The sequence below is a fragment of the Ovis aries genome, chromosome 7 (assembly GCF_016772045.2).
Source record: "Ovis aries strain OAR_USU_Benz2616 breed Rambouillet chromosome 7, ARS-UI_Ramb_v3.0, whole genome shotgun sequence".
In the NCBI taxonomy this organism is placed as follows: Eukaryota; Metazoa; Chordata; class Mammalia; order Artiodactyla; family Bovidae; genus Ovis; species Ovis aries.
In genome coordinates this window covers 29,604,599-29,625,560 of record NC_056060.1, presented here as the reverse complement: position 1 = coordinate 29,625,560, position 20,962 = coordinate 29,604,599, and the positions used below count along the sequence as shown (strand labels likewise).

At 36.3% G+C, this 20,962-nt stretch overlaps 1 long non-coding RNA gene across 2 annotated transcripts in view; it reads right to left on the bottom strand.

Annotated features, from left to right (window-relative positions):
- Positions 1-20,962, bottom strand: part of LOC105610613 (uncharacterized) — a 444,948-nt gene that overhangs the window by 34,273 nt on the left and 389,713 nt on the right. For both annotated transcript variants that reach the window (XR_001041531.4, XR_009601465.1), the window contains exon 4: positions 13,142-13,395. This is a non-coding gene — a long non-coding RNA (uncharacterized LOC105610613). The remainder of the gene's footprint in view (positions 1-13,141; positions 13,396-20,962) is intronic.

Sequence of the window (20,962 nt, the reverse complement as noted above, 5' to 3'; positions counted from 1 at the left end):
TGCTGTGTTAAGAAATTAAATACTATATGTGGTGAACCCTCATTATGGATATTAAATGTTATTATTTATTAAAATGCTAAATTAGGTTTTAAAATTAAAACTGCTAACAAATTATATTTAAATAATTTAGAGCCTAATAATATGGAAATATATTTCTAGGGGGAATATACTCAAAAGTTTTAAAAAATCCTACAGAAAGATTATTGAGTTATTTCAGCTAATTGAGACAGACTACGACAAAGCAGACCCAAAATCACAGATTGGAAGGAATTCCAGACAATGGGATAAAACACAACAATTGAAGAGGAAGTTAATAAACAGACATTAGGACAAGCACTAAGGAATCTATTACCACATATTAGGGAATGCAGAATGGTGGTGGTGGCTCAAGATATTCTTATCTCACCCAAACCAAAGAGACAAGAAAATCTGAATGGAGTAGCTTCTCCCCATCTATGGGGATATGTTCCAAGACCCCTTATTGTTGCCAGAAATGCAGATAGTATCAAATCCTCTTTCATACTATGTTTATCCTATGCATACATACCTATGATAAAGTTTAGTTTATAAATTAGGCATAGTAAGCCGCAGCCTTCGCTAAGTCGCTTCAGGTGTGTTCGACTCTGTATGACCCCATAGGCGGCAGCCCACCAGGTTCCTCTGTCCCTGGAATTCTCCAGGCAAGAATACTGGAGTGGGTTACCATTTCCTTCTCTAATGCATGCATGCATGCTAAGTCACTTCAGTCGTTTCCGACTCTGTGTGACCCCATGGACACAGCCCACCAGGCTCCTCCCTCCACAGGATTCTCTAGGCAAGAATACGGAGTGGGTTTGCCATTTCCTTCTCCAAGGCATAGTAACAGAATGGTGGAATTGCCAGCATCACTACTCTTGTATTTTGGGGCCATTATTAAGTAAAATAAGGGTTACTTGAACACAGACACTGGGATACTGCAACAGTTGATCTGATAACTTAGATAGCTAAGTGACTAATGGTAGGTAAGAGGGATGATTGACCTCCCAGCAAGACAGGGTAGAACAGTGCAAGATTTCATCATGCTATTCAGAATGGCCTAAAAATTTGAAATTTCTGAATTGTTTATTTCTGGAATTTTGGACTGGTTGACTGTGGGTAATTGAAACCACAGAAACTAAAACTGCAAATGAGGGGAAATGACTGCAATGGTGATATATGCATAAATCTTAGCTAGACAGGCCTTGGGAGAGATCTGTGAGAAGATAATGGGGAGTAGGGTCCCAGCTTAGAGCTGGGATATAAGATCAAACTCCTGCCATTGGAGTGAAGTCTGAACGGAATAAAGGGTCTAAGTCATTTTGTGACGTGAAGGCAGGAATTGGTCTAGCCTACCATGTTCCTCCGTCCATGGGATTTTCCAGGCAAGAATACTGGAGTGGGTTGTCATTTCCTTCTCCAGGTAGGAAAGAATACAAATTCTGTTTTGAGAACTAGGAATGAGTTGGTGGCTAGTTCCTAAACAAGTCATATCCTGGTAGATGTTAAATTGACTCCTCAGGGTTAAGGTCTGTTTTTGTTTTTTTTGTTTTTTTTATAGTTCGCCAATGTCTAAACTACAGTAGTACAAGTACTCCCAACATGGCTGATTTCAAGCTACCTATGTAACATCCACTAGCTGCATAATTTCTCAAAAATGAACAATGGATTTCTATGAGCCAATACAAGTCAGCTCCAGCTCACAGAAGGAGGTCTGATTTTCAGAATATCAATGATAAGTCAGAATATAAATCCTGAATCATCAAATCATAGACTAGACCTTCTATGTGTGCCTGCCTGCTAAGTTGCTTCAGTCATGTCCGACTCTAAGAGACACTATGGACTGTAGCCCGCCAGGCTCCTCAATCCATGGGATTCTCCAGGCAAGAATGGGACCTTCTATATTCTTATGCTAACGGTTGAGAATGCTCTTGAGACACAAAGCAAGGCTAAGCTTTAAAGGGAGGCAATCAGGAAGCCCCAGTGGAAAGAAGAGATATAAGCAAGCTCCACACTCCTTGGCTGGCTATACATCAGCCACCCCCATACTGTTTTATCTGCATGGCTTAGACTGGAAAAGGTGCAATTATGTAATCCTGAGCCAACAACACTGGCTGACCCCCAGGTAGGCTCAACACAGAAAGTCTGGACATGCAACATGGACTCGCCAGGGAATCGGTAAACGCTCTTCTAGAAAAGAAAGTACCATCTCATTTTATCATTTGTAAATTAAACTGCTTTCTCCTAGAAGGAAGTTCCAAAACAACTGGTGACAATAATAACATTAATGGCATTACCCAAGCAAATATTACATGGCTGGCATTATTCAAGATCCTTTACTTTCATGGTCTCCAATAAACCATATCAAAGTGGGTTTCTACCACTATTCCTGGAGCTCAGAGCTTCATAGAGATGCCAGAAGGATTACCAGAAGAAGGAAGACAAAGCCAGGGCATGGGGCTTTGTCAGCATAGCAGCTCCACATACATATATTTATGTAATGAAGTTTCATCTAAGATGCCTTTTCAAAGAGGGACTCTATTGATAAAAAAAAAAAAAATTTTGTGACCAACCAAACCTTTAAATAGTCCTACAAAACTGTTATATATTTTTCTTGTTTAAAAATATTTAATTCTATCTAAGGTAAAAGACAAATACATTCACCTCCGTAATAAAACTACTATTAACCTTTTATTGTATGCCCTTCCGGATTTTTTTTAATGTACACGTATTAAGGTAGATTTTACTTTCTACATTTAACAGCTGAGAAAATACAGATGAGCAGGGACACTAACTCAGCTCTGTCTTCTATGTTCTTACCTCTCATTCTCTTGTATACCATTTAAATTAGTCCCTTTGTCTTTCTGTGAAATCTCGTGTTATGACTAATGATGGTGCTCACATCTGCCTACTCTATCACTTCTATCTGAGTCATTTGTTCCCTAGAGGAGGAAGGCTCACACTAAATTCCATAACATGTATTACATACTCATGGAAAGAAAGCAGACTAGATAGACAGTTTATACCCTGGCCCCATGCATTGGTATAGTTCTTAAATATTATCTCCTCCTTAGACCAGGCTTTCATCATTGAGCATTAAAATAATTTTAAAAGGGATAAAAATTGTTACAAACTTTGAAAGGTTTCAAGAGCAAATAAATGCTAGCATATCAATTTCACAGTCAAAGAATATTAAAATTAGATTAAAAATATACAATTAACCTAATACATTTTGAATTTGGACTAATTGTTTGAAATTCAAAAGGACCCCAGGATATTTTTCACTTGAAACACAGAAATAAAAAATTCATACTAAACAGGCAGAGTTGCCCTCAAGGTTGAAAACATTAATCATCATGCATCTAACTGTTAACTGTAAAAAATCATTTTTCTTCTGATTTAAAGGGAATTATTTAGTGAGTGTTTTTAACTTCTCAGCTTTCTCAAGCAGAAGCAGTAACACAGGGTCAGGTTCCAGGCTCCTCTGCCCCTTCACGTCTCCCTTCTCTACAAAAAACTGCCTTTGATATACAAGGAAGCTCTTGGCCCAGAAAAGAATACACAAAGCCCACAAAGAAATGAGAGTCTGCTTGGAATGTAATTGAGATTTAGTTACTAAATTCAGGAAATGACTGGAGCTGAACAGTCTTTCTAAGAAGGGACATATTAACCCCAAGTAAACATGGACTTGAGGTGACAGATGAATCAGTAGGGGTGAGTCTTCACAGAACTTCCAAGTTTCTGACAATCTTTCCATAGTTTTCAAAAAATCATCAAACTAGAAGTAACCACTTTAAAGAAAAAATTGACTTTCTATAAAATGGACAGGTATATTTCATATCAGAAAGGAAATATAATAAATCAAATATACTTAATAGCCTATTTGTGGTGCTGTCTCATGGTCCAAACCATCACAACTATCTATCTGGCCTACAATACTATGTGTGGGCTTGTCAGTATTGAAATCGCATTAGGTGGGCTCCAAGGTAGCTTTTCTAATATAAAACTATATTCTACCAGAAATATTGGAATAAGACTCAAAAGGATTCATCATCTCTGACTTTAGGGTTGATATTTGTCTCACTAGAGACAAGGGAATTTTAGATTTTTGTTTTTAACTTCTGGTTCTGGACAACATTTTTGTCCTGCAGTGCTGTAGATGGCATCCTTTCTCTATATAGGTATTAATTTTAGAAAAATGTCCACTGTTCATTAGCTAAACTTCGCTTTCTCTTTCAAACTACAGTATGAAGGTTAACCTTGATTATATGTCAAAGTAAGTTTTTAAAATGATTCTCTTTCTTTCTCTTCCTAAATATTTGGAGCCATGAATTTTGCTATAAAATCTAAGGAATCTTGGGCTTCCCTGGTGGCTCAGATTGTAAAGAATCTGCCTGCAAAGCAGGAGACCTGGATTCGATCCCCTGGAGAATGCAATGGCTACCCATTCCAATATTCTTGCCTGGAGAATTCCATGGACAGAGGAGCCTGGAAGGCTACAGTCCATGGGGTCACAAAGAATCAGACATGACTGAGTGATCAACATACACACAAAGTCATTGTCATCCCACCCTCTAATCCAGTTTTATACAGTGACCCCAGAATAGGACTATAAAAGAATAATGTGAGGACTCTTTGCACATAATTATTATAACAAAAATATCTACCACATGAATAATAATTTTATATAACACTAACCAAATCTCTGGACATATGCTCTCTTTTTAAAATCACATGTTTGACCAGTAAAATAGATTGTTATTATTCTCCTAATATCATACTGGGTGATCAGAGTTTAGAGCAACATGTTTGTATTCTAATCATATTATAGAAGGTTCATTTTAGAAATGTGGTTTATTCAGCAACTAATTTTAACCTAATTCCGGTATTATTTATCTCATACATTAAAAAATGAAATATATTTAGCAACTTACTTACTCAGTGCTAGGTCTTATGCTATAGGAACAAGTACTGCTTTACAGTTACTGATCATGTTACTACTTTCATAATTAAAGAAAATGCAAAATTTTAGTAGAAGCTAGTAAAAATACAAGCATATTTTCTTTCCAGTGAAGTCTGTGGACTCCATGGACCTACATTAAGACAGAGCCTTATAAGTTATTACAGTCACTGTCCACTCTGCCCGTATCTTCTCGGATTCCTTTACTAATTACATGCATACCAGCTTCCAGTGTGCTTTTATGGCAAACAGGCTCTATATCTGTAACTGGAAAGCAGGAAGTATAGGTATTTTTGTTACCTTGGGAACATGCCTTCAACAATGACTGAGATATACAGGGGTCAAAATATTCTAGCTTTTTTTGCCCCAAGTTGAATTCTTCTGAGGTGTCATCAACATGGTCTTCAGGGCCCCTCTGCATGATTAAGCCAAAGTTACAATTCTTGGATCTTGGATCCTTCTATGTCCCTATCAGTTTTTCCCAGGAATACTTCCCAATAAAATACATGCACAAGAGTCTTGATCAGAGTGTCTTCTTCTGAGCTTGAGGCAAGACACACTTCATGGTTAAGACTTAGATCAACAGGTATAAAGTATAGACATACATGTTCCAGCTTACTTTGTAAGTACATGATCCAGCTTACTTTGTATAAACAATCAATAATTTCCCAAATAAAATTTCATCTAAACTCTAACCAATAAGCTATTTAAATTCATAAAAGACTGAGAAAGAATTAGGACAAATTTAAGGAGAGTCCACTTTCAGTAACAGCAGACTAGGTAATTCAGATTAAATCACCTCCTGAGGAAGTCCAGAGCTGAACAAAACACACATCCAAAAGCGTATGTTTAAAGGCACAAAGGAACTGATTAAGTAGCCAAGACTTATCAGTTGAAGATCTAGGGAAGAATAGAGACCCAGGGAGATGAGTGCATTTTGAGGGCTCCTTTTCCTCTGAGGGCATCTGTTAATTTAAGAAGGGGGAGCCTCTTAAGTATAAGGACCAGTATCAAGTTAAGGGGTCTCCAAGGAAAGGGGTCCTATGAACTCCTACTGCTTTGGGTTAAGATCTAGAAAAACTGTGTGGGAAAAGCAAGGGCAAACTAAAGTCAGATAAGACCTCAGAATGACTGTCATGCAGCTTTAAAGAATCCCAGTGCCAGATACCAGATTAACTTCCCTGAATGAGTTTCTATACAATATTCCTCAGGCATCTGGAAGAAACAAACACTATCTAGAAGAAGACATCATCCCAGTTCTCATATTATTTTTGCAAACAATTTTTCACATAAATTAAAAAAAAAAAACTAACCAGGGATGCAGAGACACGAAAATATAACCTTAAAGACAGTAAAAACCACATTAGACAGACTCACAAGGGTTCAGTACAAATCCTACAGATCTGAGTAGACACAGGTGACACAGTTAAAAGACCTACAGTTTCAAACATATAGTTCAGAGTCTGATAAAGAGGAAAAAAGAGAATGAATCAAGGGCAACATTTGAAACATAATGGTTGAGAATATTTTAAAATTAAAGAAAAATATCAAGCCGCAGATTCAAGAAAACTTATGAACCCCCAAAAAATTAATACAAAGAAAGCTATCACAAAAGATATATTAGCAAATCCTGAAAAGGTGTAGATTATAGCCTATTTATCAACAGAAACAATGAGAGATAGAAGATAATGCAAAAATATATTTAAGATATTGGAAAGTTGCTGTCAACTTAAAAGTCCTAGTTTTCTATAATTTTTCTTCTAGAATAAAAATTATTCATCTAGTGAAAGTGAAAGTCACTCAGTCATGTCTGACTATTTGTGACCCTATGGACTATACAGTCCATGGAATTCTCCAGGCCAGAATACTGGGAGTGGGTAGCCTTTCCCTTCTCCAGGGGATTTTCCCAATCCAGGGATCAAATCCAGGTCTCTCACATTGCAGGTGGATTCTTTACCAGCTGAGTGACAAGAGAAGCCCAAGATGGAGTGGGTGGCCTATCCCTTCTCCAGCAGATCTTCCTTACCCAGGAAATGAACTGGGGTCTCCTGCATTGCAGGTGTATTCTTTACCAACTAGCTATCAGGCAAGAGCTAAATACAGCTCAAACAAACTCAGAGAATTTGTCACCAGCAGACCTACAATAAATAATGCATTACGGCTTTCTTCATATGAAGGAAAATAATCTCAGGTGGAAAACTGGAAAATAAGGAAAAATTGGAAACTTACAAAAGCAAATATTAATAAATATTTACTACAAAATATTTATATTTTCACTTGCATTTATATATAAAAGAAGGAGAGAGTAAGTGAAATTAACTTATTTAAGAAGAGACTAAGAACATCAATTAATATCAGACATTTGTGAGTCAGAGATGAATGCTGTAATTTTTAGTATAATCACCAAAAGGATAATAAATGAATTATGACTTTTATGCCAACAGAATCAAAGAAAATTATGAAAAATAATTACTCAAAAAGAAAATAGAAAGGAGAAACAGGAACACATATGCACAAATAGAAACCATATGAAACAATAGTGTATTTAAGCCAAATATATCAATAAATACAATTAAATGTAAGTGGACTAAATGCTTCAGTTAAAGACTAAGATTGTCAGATGATTAAAAAGAATGCAAAAGAAGCCATCAATAAAACAAAAACATAACCTACAGAATGGGGGAAAATATTTGCAAACAATATAACTGACAAGGGGTTAATACCCAAAATACACAAACAGCTCATACACCTCAATACTGAAAATCAAACGACCCAATCAAAAACTGTGAAGAAGACCTAAAAAGACATTTTTCCACAAAAGATATACAGACAGCCAATGGGCAGCCAATGAAAAGATGCTTGATATGGCTAATTATTAAAACAAATGAAAATCTAAACCACAATAAGGTATCACTTCCCATCAGTCAAAATGGCTATCATCAAAAAGTCTACAAATAACCAATACTGGAGAGGATGTAGAAAAAAGGATATCTTTGCATACTTTTCATGGGAATGTAAATTGGTGCAGCCACTAAGAGAAACTGTATGGAGTTTCCTTAATAAATTAAAAATAGAACTGCCATATTATCCAGCATTGTTACCTCTGGTTATATATCTGGAAAAAAAAAACCCTCTAATTTGAAATGATATATGGATCCTAATGCTCATAGCTGCATTATTTACCATAGGCAAGATATGGAAATAACCCAAGTGCCCATCAACAGATGACAAGCTTAAGAAGATGTAGTAAATATATTGGAATATTACTCAGCCATAAAGAATGAAATCTTGCCATTTGTCCAACATGGATGGACCTAGAGGGACACTATAATGATTAGAAGTATAATTCAGCAGAAACTTAGAGCAATTCTGCATGTATATGCCCTTATCATAGCCTTAGGTACATAAAGTAAAAACTAACAAAACTAAAGAGACAAATGGACAATCATAATGAAAGATTTTTCTTAGTAACTTGATAAAACACACAGACAAAATTAGAAATCATATAGATGTATTTGCTGCTGCTGCTGCTAAGTTGCTTCAGTTGTGTCCGACTCTGTGTGACCCCATAGACGGCAGCCCGCCAGGCTCCCCTGTCCCTGGGATCTCCAGGCAAGAATACTGGAGTGGGTTGCCATTTCCTTCTCCAATGCACGAAAGTGAAAAGTGAAAGTGAAATCGCTCAGTCGTGTCCTACTCTTAGTGACCCCATGGACTGCAGCCCACCAGGCTCCTCCATCCATGGGATTTTCCAGGCAAGAATACTGGAGTGGGGTGCCATTGCCTTCTCCGATAGATGTATTTAACAATATGATAATAAACATATTTCAAACATGGCCATCATTTCAGTGTACATATTCTTTTCAAGCATATACAAAATTGTCCCAGCTTACCATTTCTTGGGTCGTAAAGCAATTTTAACAAATTTCTAAAGAACAAAAACATACAGAATATGCACTCTGATAACAATGCAAATAAACTAAAAATATGTGGAAACAATTTGGAAAATCCCTATGTTTGAAATTAAGTAATATACTTTAAATAACTCATGGGTGAAGTAAAATAAAAATGGAAATTAGAAAATATTTTAAACTAAATGATAGTAAACTATGACCTCTCAAAACTTATGGAATATTGCTGAAGTTGTTTGTAAATGGAATTTATAGCTTTAAATCCATATATTAGAAAAGAAGAAAAAGTAAAACTTGATCTTTTTAAATTATGGAAAGAACATAAATTACAGCCAAAGAGAACAGATGAAATTATACAAGGAAAAGAGGAGAAACGGCAAATTAAACATATATAATAGAGAACTCAACAAAATCAAATTTTTTTAAGACTAATAAAATTGATAAATCCTGATACAACTGATTAAAATTAAAAGAATGGTAGGCATAAATAACCAATATCAGTATTTTAAATTGACATCTTTATAGATGCTACAGATATTAACGATGTCATGAAAATAAATTTGAAAATTTAGATTAAATAGAATATCTAGAAAAATTAACTCTAAAAATATTGACCAAGTTTGTAAAAATTTGAATAGATTACCTGTTCATCAAAATATATTAATTCAAGGGTAAAAAGACAAACCATACAGTGGAATATCTAGAGCACATAACTAATAAAGACTCTATTACAAAACTTTAAAAAATGATAACTGTGACAAACCAATAAAGAAAAAACTGCCATTCACAAAGAGTAAGCCAATACATACACAGAGTGTTCAATCCCATTACTAACAAGGGAAGAGGAAATTAAAAGCACAATAAGACATCACAAGAATGACTATTATTTTAAAAATTTTAAAATAACTAATAATGACAACAAAGTAAAAATCAAGTCTCTCTAACACTCCCAATAGAGGTTGTAAATTGATTGGTACAGCCACTTTGAAAAACAGATAAACATTATCTTCTTAAATTGAGCATACTGCTACTGCTGCTAAGTCACTTCAGTCATGTCCGACTCTGTGCAACCCCATAGACAGCAGCCCACCAGGCTCCCCCGTCCCTGGGATTCTCCAGGCAAGAACACTGGAGTGGGTTGCCATTTCCTTCTCCAAAGCATGAAAGTGAAAAGTGAAAGTAAAGTCATTCAGTCGTGTCCGACCCTCAGCGACCCCATGGACTGCAGCCCACCAGGCTCCTCCGTCCATGGGATTTTCCAGGCAAGAGTACTGGAGTGGGGTGCCATTGCCTTCTCCAAAATTGAGCATGCATATACCTTATCTCTCAGCAATTCTTCTTATAGACACCTACTCCACAAGAGTGCATGCACAAGGGTTCCAGGAAACATGTAAAAGGTTTAAGGCAGCATTGTCTAAAATCATCCCAAACTGGAAAGTACCCAATATCCATCCATTCAATAAAATACTATACAGTTCTTACAGCAACATGAAACTTCATAAGGAAGCCAGACACAAGAGAATCTACATTGTATGATTTTCTTCATCTAAGTTTTAAAAACAGATAAAACTAAATCTTGACTTTAGGTGATAAAACTAAAGGGAAAAAAGGATGGTGATTACCATGATGGGAGGCAGAAGGAAGGCAATGATTGGAAAGAAGTTCCTAAGGTGCTAATTGATATTTCATCTGACAGGTGGCCACCCGGGGGTTTCCTTCACAGTAAATCATTGAATGATACACATTTGCTTTATAAATTTTTCCATATAAATATTTTTAATAAAAGTCTTAAAGTAATTATTTAAAAAAATAAAATAATAAAGTTGATTTTTACTATTGGAAATGCTAATGTTACACAGTCTTTGTTTTTGATGTTATTGTTTGAATGGCCAGATTCTATTTCATAGATAATTTCAGAAGATTATAATATTGGGCAGCTCATAAATGACTGATAATTGGCATTTCTGAATATAAGTCTTTAGAAAACTCCAACAAATGCAGATTCATTTAAGTTTGGCCTGTTCTCTATTAGAGATGGGGTAGGATATTCGGGTTATTCAATTACTCTAAATAGTACAGTTACTATCTATATCATGCTGCTGCTGCTGCTAAGTCGCTTCAGTCGTGTCCGACTCTGTGCGACCCCAAAGACGGCAGCTCACCAGGCTCCTTTGTCCCTGGGATTCTCCAGGCAAGAATACTGGAGTGGGTTGCCATTTCCTTCTCCTATCTATATCATCAGTTCAGTTCAGTTCAGTCGCTCAGTCGTGTCCGACTCTTTGCATACACAAATTGTATATTTTTAAGTTGTTAGAATCTATTTTTAAAATCATTGTATACTAATAAGGCTGGGCATAATTAAACTATTAGTAATTTGAAAGGCAAAAATTTACCTTGCTTAAATCTGTTTAGGACAATCATATGTGTGTGTTAAGTCACTTCAGTCATGTCTGACTCTTTGCGACCCTATGGACGGTACCTGGCCAGGCTCCTCTGTCCATGAGATTCTCCAGGCAAGAATACTGGAATGGATTGACATGCTCTCCTCCAGGGGATCTTCCAGACCCAGGGATCAAACCAGAGTCTCATATTTCCTGCGTTGGCAGGCAGGTTCTTTACCACTAGAGCCACTGGGAAGCCCCAAGGATAATCATAATGAGCATCAGTTGTCATTGTACTGTTGACTTCATAGGAGGGCCAGGTAAACATAGATTTTGGTCAATGGAACTTAAAGTAAGAGCATTTCTAGTTAGTGTCTCACAGGGCATTTATAGTGACTCCGTACCTGGAAAACTGAAACTCTATTTGGACAATATTTAAAGCATATTTTGTCATGAGTTTCAGTGATGAAAGAACTGCTTTTCTTCTCACTTCTTTCCTCTGTCATTACAATAATCCATCCTAATCTTAAGGCTTATTAGTGTATGAACACATGCATATGCACACAGGGAATGCTTTTGAGTTTACATTTGCATAGATTTTTAGAGTAAACATCTGTTTTCTATAACTCCAAAAGACTTTTCAAAATTTATTTTTAGAGGGCAGAGGATCAATACACAGATAATACAAAGTTGGTGCTATGAATTCAAAGATAGTACTACTATGTACCCAAGACATTGCAATCCTAATATTAAAGGTATAAAAATGATAATGTAAATTACTCTAGGGATGAAGCTGCCTATTATAACCATTGGCTGTTAGTTTCATACAAACTCTGAAAGTGGTCTAAAATTTCTGATTTTTGTGTGTAAGTTGAAATGTAAAAGTCTTTTGATGTTTTCATGTTACTTGGTTTCAAAAGCAAGGCTCTAAAATATTCATAGTTTAATCTAAATATAGCCTAAAATGATAGAATCAGCCTCTCTCCAACATCAGCATATAACCTTCCCAACACACACACACACACACACACACACACACACACACACACACACATGCTGTATCATTAAAAAAAAATTTACTCTCAATCTAACTTGGCACATTTTTATTATTATGGCTAAGGTTCAACCAGGACTTTTAGCCATCGTGTAAAATTTCAGTGGCAATGAAAAGTAAGTAAAATACTTCAAAGACAGGGTGAACTGACTCATAAAGTGCCCTGCCTCAGAGAACAATAACAAATGGTATCCTTCTAAGTTCAGAGACTAAGAAAAGGTTTGAGCTAAAACTATATGATTTAATTTTTTCTCATGGAGAGAAAACTGTACTTCCTCTACCTATACACTTCTATTTCTATAACTAAGTTTGATATGGTTCTAGTTTAAATAGAATAGAAACAAAGGGAGGAAGTTATGTTTGATATATTTAACATTTATGTCTTCAAGGTTGTTTGGAAATCTTTTAGGCAGTTTTCCTTTCTCCAAAGTTCTCTTCTGCTGTGTCTTTAATTGGAAGAGGTTTTTTAAAATTTTATATACTGTATATTTCATATATATATATATATATATATATATATATATAGTTCTGGGCATGTTATTTGCTTTCCTTAGAGACATAAATTGCTTTTGTTCATTTACCTTCTTTGAAATTCATTTCTAGTAGCTGCAGAGCTGCTGCTATGAGTGTTAATAGGCTTCTAACATAGCTGTCATTTCAAGTAATAGGTGCCAAGCTTTCAGCAGCTTATTAACACATTATAACAGCAGCCCCTATACTAAACAAACAAATTTCACAGAGGAGGACACAAGCAAAATTACTGTATATAAATATATATATTCTTATGTATACATACATACAGTATATACTTAGGACTTACCAACATGTTTGGTTCCATACATGATTAGCCCAGAATTGGCACTTTGTTTTTTATGAATATTCACAGGGAGAAAGAGTGGATCGGATTTGTATTTGGTCCCAAATGTGAGACGAATACAAACTGGTATAATTACTGAAAGATTTCCATCCTCTCAACCCAGCGCTGCTCTCAAGACCAAAAAATTGCAGACTTGTGGTATTTCACATCATGGAACTGTGCTAACGTGATCTTTCAGCGCCACTTCATGGGGGATGCTGCAGAGGAAGAAAAAGTGGAAATCAGCAAAGAAATACACCAACTGGCAAAACCACTGAGAAAGAAAGAGATGCAAATTTGAAAATTTTCTTCAAAGAGTCAAATTTGCATTTGGATATGAACACTGGACCAACTCTACAAATGTAAATATATTCTTCCAGATGCAGGGACAGACATATGTACAGATAAATATAAGAGTGTGTATTCATGCATGCTTTATATAAATATGTATAAATACACATACACACATATATATATATATACATATGTATGTGTTTAGAGATACACTGTACTTTCAAGTGTTTATATATTTAATGGTTTCATAAAAAATTTAGCAGCTTTTTTGAAGACATATTTCAATGAAGGCTCTAAATTTTACATTGTAGTAAAAGCTAACCTTTTTTCTGAGTATAAAAAAAAATCGCAAAGCAATTTGTAATCACCCTGTAATATATTCGGAGGTTGTAAATATGTTAAATTCTACTTTTAAATCAGTTGGATCATTTTCTAAAATTCACTAAAATTTGTAGTATAAGGAGGATAACTTGATGGCCTCTAGCTATCTTGCAAGATTTAAGATGTGCGACTTTTATTGTCACTAATAATGACAGGTGGCATTATTAATTGTTCAGTAAGCACAAGTCTGAGCTAGGAACTTTATATTACTCCAAATGTTTCTATAATACTATGTCCTGACAATTTTCCAATATTGGGAAGTGAGAAAATTCAAAACCAAAATGCCAAATTTAGTGATAAAATTTAAGATAACTGACTAACAATTGAGTTTTTCAAAACAACTCCTCCTCAATAATATTCTTGTTGGACTAGACACAACTTAACATCATAGTTGGAAGGAAAATTATTTTGAACTTTATAATAAAAAACAATAATTGATTTTAAGAAACTCTATTATAGAAAATGTTCAGATCATATAGTGTGTGTGCTAAGTTACTTCAGTCCTGTCCAACTCTTTGCGACCCTATGGGCTGTAGTCTGCGAGGCTCCTCTGTCCATGGGATTCTCCAGACAAGGAACTGGCATGGATTACCAGTGCCCTCCTCCAGAGGATCTTCCCAAACTAGGGACTGAACCCACGACTCTATTGTCTAACCTGCATTGGCAGGTGGGTTCTTTATCACTAGAGCCACTTGGGAAGCCCAGATCATATAGTACAAACATACAACTGACTATGCTTGCTTGCTTGCTTAGTCGCTTCAGTTGTGCCCAACTTTTTGTGAACCTATGGTCCATAGCCCACCAGCTTCCTCTCTAGGAAGGGATTCTCTAGGTAAGAATGCTGGAATGGGTTGCCATGCCTTCCTTGCGGGGATCTTCCTGACCCAGGGATTGAATACGCATCTCCTGCGTCTTCTGCCCTGCATGCAGATTCTTCACCACTGAGCCACCAAGGAAACCCATGACTGACTATAAGAACCTCTTGAAGCTTACTTGCCATAATGTCATAATTCACAGAAATAATTAATGACGTTTAGCAAAGAACATTTTCTTTTCAAGGTGGAAATAACAGTATGTAGGTAACAAAGTCCCCAAATTTGAGATCTAGCTCAAGGTTCTCCCAGTCACATTACTTACATTGGCTCCCATATACTCTGTATAGTAATAATTTGTATTCTACCTTCATTGTGCTTATCTAGTGTTTAATACTTCAAGTTGTTTTTTATACATAAAAGCCTTTGGAAAATAAATAATTCCTTTTATTTGATACTTTGGAAGTCCTTGGAGAAGGAAATGGCCACCCATTCCAGTATTCTTGCCTGGAAAATTCCATGGACAGAGGAGTCTGGCGGGCTCTAGTCCATGGAGTCACAAAGAGTCAGTCACAACAGGGTGACTGAGCACTGGAAGTCCTTCTGTGAATTATATCCTCACTACTTCACTCATTTCTAGACATTTCAGATCATACTGGTATATAGGCACACTGCTCACAGCTTTATGCTGCTAAGTTGCTTCAGTCGTGTCCGACTCTGTGCGACCCCATAGATGGCAGCCCACCAGGCTCCCCTGTCCCTGGGATTCTCCAGGCAAGAACATTGGAGTGGGTTGCCATTTCCTTCTCCAATGCATGAAAGTGAAAAGTGAAAGTGAAGTCGCTCAGTCGTGTCTGACTCTAGCGACCCCATGGACTGCAGCCTACCAGGCTCCTCCGCCCATGGGATTTTCCAGGCCAAAATACTGGAGTGGGGTGCTGTTGCTTTCTCTGACTCACAGCTTTATAGAATAAGCTCTTTCAAGATTGTGTCCTCTAGATACAAGCTCCTTGGGAGATGTCTGTGTTTTATTTGTCTTTGTTTCTCTCTGCCAAGTATAGTACCTTGTTCATGACAGCTGTTTCTTAAATGTTGAATAAATGAACAAATTAATGAATAAAGACTAAGTCTACTCTGTTTTTCCTAATCTGTCTTAGCTCTTCCTGCTTAGTCAAATTCAATTTCATTTTCCCATAAATATCTGTTTCTAGTTCTGACAACAATCTATACCTTAAGTTAGAGCCAGAGAGAAGCGTCTGAAAGTTAGGACCCGATCTTTCTCTAAGAACTTCTTCTGTTTCTTTGCCTGAGTAAATTGATGCCAACAAAAAATAAATATGTAGTAGGGTCAGGGTTAAGGGTCCTTTTGTATGATTTTAGTAAAAACATATTTTCATAGAAAAGTATCTGCAATAGCCTCCCTAGAGTTTGGTCAAATCACCCCAGAATTTGGTTTCCAATGACAGTTATATGATATATGTGTGAAAATAATAGGCAGTGGTTTCAGATTATGAATGTTATTTTGGTTGACATTCTGAGCAACTACCATGATTTTAAAATGGGAGAGCAAAAGTAAAATAATAAATAAGAGGAAAGGGAAGAAAACAAAAAGATAACAAAAATTCTAGCTCTATCTTTACAGAAACTATCCCAGCCAATTTGGAAAGGCTGAATGCCACATGACCCATAAAATATGAACTTTGAGTTTCCAAACAAACTATGAGGGGAAGTTGCTCTGCATTTCCACCAGAATTTTTTTAAGTCCCCTATAAATATATACATGGTTGAATTCTTTGATTATAACACAACAATAAAGGTTTGTAGAAAAATCTGTTTTCTACCTCAACATTGTTTATGCTATTTTAATAAGTCCAATAAACTTGGGAGACTAAGAAAATGTCACTTTTCCAACTCTGCTAGGAAGGAATCTGACAACTGTGACATAATCATTGAAATGCTGCAATTTGTTAAGATGCTCCTAATAATTTTTTCCTGACTTTTATTCAAAGGCTAACATATTACAGAGAGCAAGAGAAAGAATTAGACTAATGGTGATTAACATATTGCAGGAGGGAAACTTACAATGATGTTTAATTTCAGAGTCGAAATGCTAGGGAGTTGGCACCTTCATAGAATCTCTGATCATGGGAGGGAGCAGGAGTTTGAAAAGAGTGCAGAAAAACACAGCCTTTAAAATAATGAACAGCTTTCCCGAGCCTTTCCATATCACAAAAATACCCATATACCACACATGCATACAATTCCCAGGGTCTCATAAATTACTTTAGTGACAAAGGATTGTACCCTGAATGATATAGGTCCAGTACTACTATTATCTTGTGGATAATTGAGGCCATAAAATAGTTCCAAAGCACCTTTTATTTGTCATTTGCTGACAATTCAACCCACTCTCCTGTCTGCCATCCTCCATATTTAATGGGTCCCTATCGAAGTATGCGATGCACTCGTTTGTATGGGAAGGACGTCTTCATAGTGCTATGCTGTTGCATATCCTTTGCTTTCTTATCTTGTTCATCAGTCTACCTCCTGCTCTTTTTTCCTGTGACACCTCTGAGATGGTACCCATAGCAACACCTCTGAGGAGAAGTGAAAGTGAAGATGCCACCGTCATCCCCAGCACACAGTGCTGGCAATGCCAGTCATTAATGCAGCAGCTCCTGTCTGCTCAGATCTCCCTCGCTCCTCTCTGGTCTTGCTTCCCTTCAGTCGCAGCCGCAGAGCTCACTCACAGAGATCCAGAGACTTGCTGTTAATGATTTGTCACTTGTTTAGAACACCTCAGGATGGCAGCTCTGTATAATCTGCCCTCAATGGCACTGCCAGGTTGCATTAGGAAACAATTACCTGGTTTATGACTAGCAAAGTAGGCACCAGAATTTCCAATTAAACTCACAGGTTTCCAAAGGAGCCTGGGTGCTCCTATATTTGAGGAAAGGGAGAGAAACCACCATTAGAGATAGTTGTACTCACTACTGCTTCACAGTAAGCCACATGAGATTTAGTGCACTCTAGATTAATAAACTGAGAGTCACAGAATATAGAGAATGATTTTATGTGACTTTAGTCATTGCCCTTTATTAGGTTCTCACCCTTTGTCAGGATTTGGGTAAAATGAAACAATGCACACACTTGCCTAAATGCCTTTATAGGAGAGAACCAACCAAACAAACAAACAAAAAATAGGAGGCTAACATGCAGCTTTATTACTTTAGTCACTGCCCTCCTTCTGTGTGTGTGTGCTCACACCCATGTGTATGTGAATACATAATAATTATGGCATTTTTTTCTTTCTTTTATAAGTTGAATAAATGCTGGGGTTTGTAGATTATTATCACCATGAAAGGTATATTGTATTGTTAAAATGATCTATTATTGAATGTTTAACATAAAATACAAATATAAACTTGTATAAATTGACTAAAATTTTACATTGACCAGATCTTGACTTAAATATGCCCTATGGATTTAAATCACTATGAGGACAGAATAAGATATTTTTCGTAGGTAAGAGAGGTCAAATGTTATTGACTGTCAACTCCAAAAATTTATAGTCTGGAGTTTCCATGCAATGGCTCTCATAATATCAGATAACAATAACATTCATTAATAATAAACTTAAAATCTTATTAAAAGTTCCAGAAAGAGTATACAGATATTTAATAAAAGACCTGTGTACAAAAAGATCACATACTCCTATATTTCTATTCTGTCCCTCTCAAAAGGAGGGGGAAAAAAACTAACCATTTATCAGTAGCAGTGTGAAAGGAGAAGATTTATCATTTTAAATTTTTCATTGCAGATGGTTTTCATTTTAAAAAGCAAGGAAGCGATTTTTTTGAAATCATTTTTTTCCCTAATGCAATTGAGCCAGACGTCTCTCGTAAATCTTGTTGCTTTAGTAGACAATACTCCAATTCTCTAAACTTTATATGCAATAGCCAGCTTTTTTTTTTTTTTAAGATGCTTGTCTCCTAGGCATGAAAATGAAATCCTCCTGAAAGGTGGCATCATATACAAAGTGTGCCACCTAGGCCACTCCCCTTTTCCTTAGCTCACAGCTCTAGGATATTCATCTTTGTGCCCAAACAAAATGATAATTTTTCAATAACATTTTTAAAGATTCCTTCTTCTTTCTGTATATTTTCTTTTTTGTTTGTAAATATGGGGGGAAATACATGAGTCTGCTAGTCAATATATCTTTTGAGTCAAATAGCAAGCAGCACCCAGTGATTCACTAAGTTCATTGAGTCAGGGAGCCAAGATGAAAAGCAACTCATGACAGAAAAAGCAGGGCAGGGATGCTGCATTTGAAATTAAAAGAAAAAAGAATCATTTAATACTGGATTTGAATTTCTTACATGATGTCACCTCCTTTAAGGAAGACCAATTTAACATTTGTGGTACAGCACTGGATATTCACATTGAGCCGATGACACGATGGTACTGTGCTGACTAAATTCATTGTTATTCATTAAGTACATTTGCTGTCAGTTTCTGAGTCCATGGCATGCCTAGAATCAAAATGCTCATTAAAATACCATCAACTGAAAAAAGAAAAATACCATCAATCATCTTTACATGAAAAGTTAGTTATATATACATAAATACACATGTACATGTATATATATAAAATCTTCTAAAGGGAGATTACTTCCCATTTGCCCAGACCAAAAACATGTTGATTTTTTAGATATTGAGGTTGGTTCTCTTGTGACTATTTATGTTCCCAGCTTCACAGACACCAGGGATTGAATAAAATACAATCACTGGTTGGTATGTATTTTGTAAGCTCCAAATGGGCAGATCCAAAGATGAATTCTACCAAGATTCATATTTGCAGATATTTCAAAGAGATACAAACAAAATCAATAACGACCTACAGAAAATCTTTCCTTTTAGAATCAAAGGTAGTAAACAGTGGGAAAGATCTCTTGGATGGGAGTGATAGAAGGAATACTGGATCCTCAGTCCCCTGATATTCAGTTCAGTGTTCATGCTACAATTTGTAGCTTCATACAGAAGTGAGTGAACATTGAACATTTTAGAAATACAGAAAATGATCTCTAATCAATTATCTTTAAGTTCATTTCGAAGAGTATCTGTCATGATATTTGCTATAGTATAGAATATACTTCTCCCTCTCATTGCCTTTTGTATGTATATGGGTTTCTATTATTAAAATATGAAAATTACTTGGAAAAATAATCCCACTTTTGAGGTCTCTATGTCCCTACAGCAAAAAATTATAACATTTATTTGAAAGAAATTTTTCATAAACATCTGAAAAATATGTCAAAATGATAAGCTGAGATACAAAAAGCCTTTGCTCCAAGACTGCATTCTTAAATATAGTATTAAAAAGTATAAATAGGAAAATGAAAATCACTCATAATCCCATCACTAACAGATTATATATCTTGTGTGATACATATTTGTTTTCCTAAATCAAATCATATTTTACATAGAAACTCACTCTCCAGGGTTTTATAGGAATACAGTGTAAGTCACTTTTTATTTCCCCTCCTTAACAATCTTGCACAGAACCTAGAATATAAAATACAGAAAATTTTAGAAGGGCCTCTGTCCTTGAGTCATTTGTATCCCCCATATCAATGGTCTCTACTCAAACATATGTTCTGGCTCCTCCTCTGCTATGCAGTCCCTAGCCATGTGGACACACTACTACAGCTCAGTTCAGTTCAGTTCAGTAGCTCAGTCGTGTCCGACTCTTTGCGACCTCATGAATTGCAGCATACCAGGCCTCCCTGTCCATCACCAACTCCCGGAGTTCACTCAGACTCACGTCCATCGACTCAGTGATGCCATCCAGCCGTCTCATCCTCTGTCGTCCCCTTCTCCTCCTGCCCCAATCCCTCCCAGCATCAGAGTCTTTTCCAATGAGTCAACTCTTCGCATGAGGTGGCCTAAGTACTGGAGTTTCAGCTTTAGCATCATTCCTTCCAAAGAAATCCCAGGGTTGATCTCCTTCAGAATGGACTGGTTGGATCTCCTTGCAGTCCAAGGGACTCTCAAGAGTCTTCTCCAACACCACAGTTCAAAAGCATCAATTCTTCGGCGCTCAGCCTTCTTCACAGTCCAACTCTGACATCCATACATGACCACTGGAAAAATCATAGCCTTGACTAGATGGACCTTTGTTGGCAAAGTAATGTCTCTGCTTTTGAATATGCTATCTAGGTTGGTCATAACTTTTCTTCCAAGGAGTAAGCGTCTTTTAATTTCATGGCTGCAGTCACCATCTGCAGTGATGTTGGAG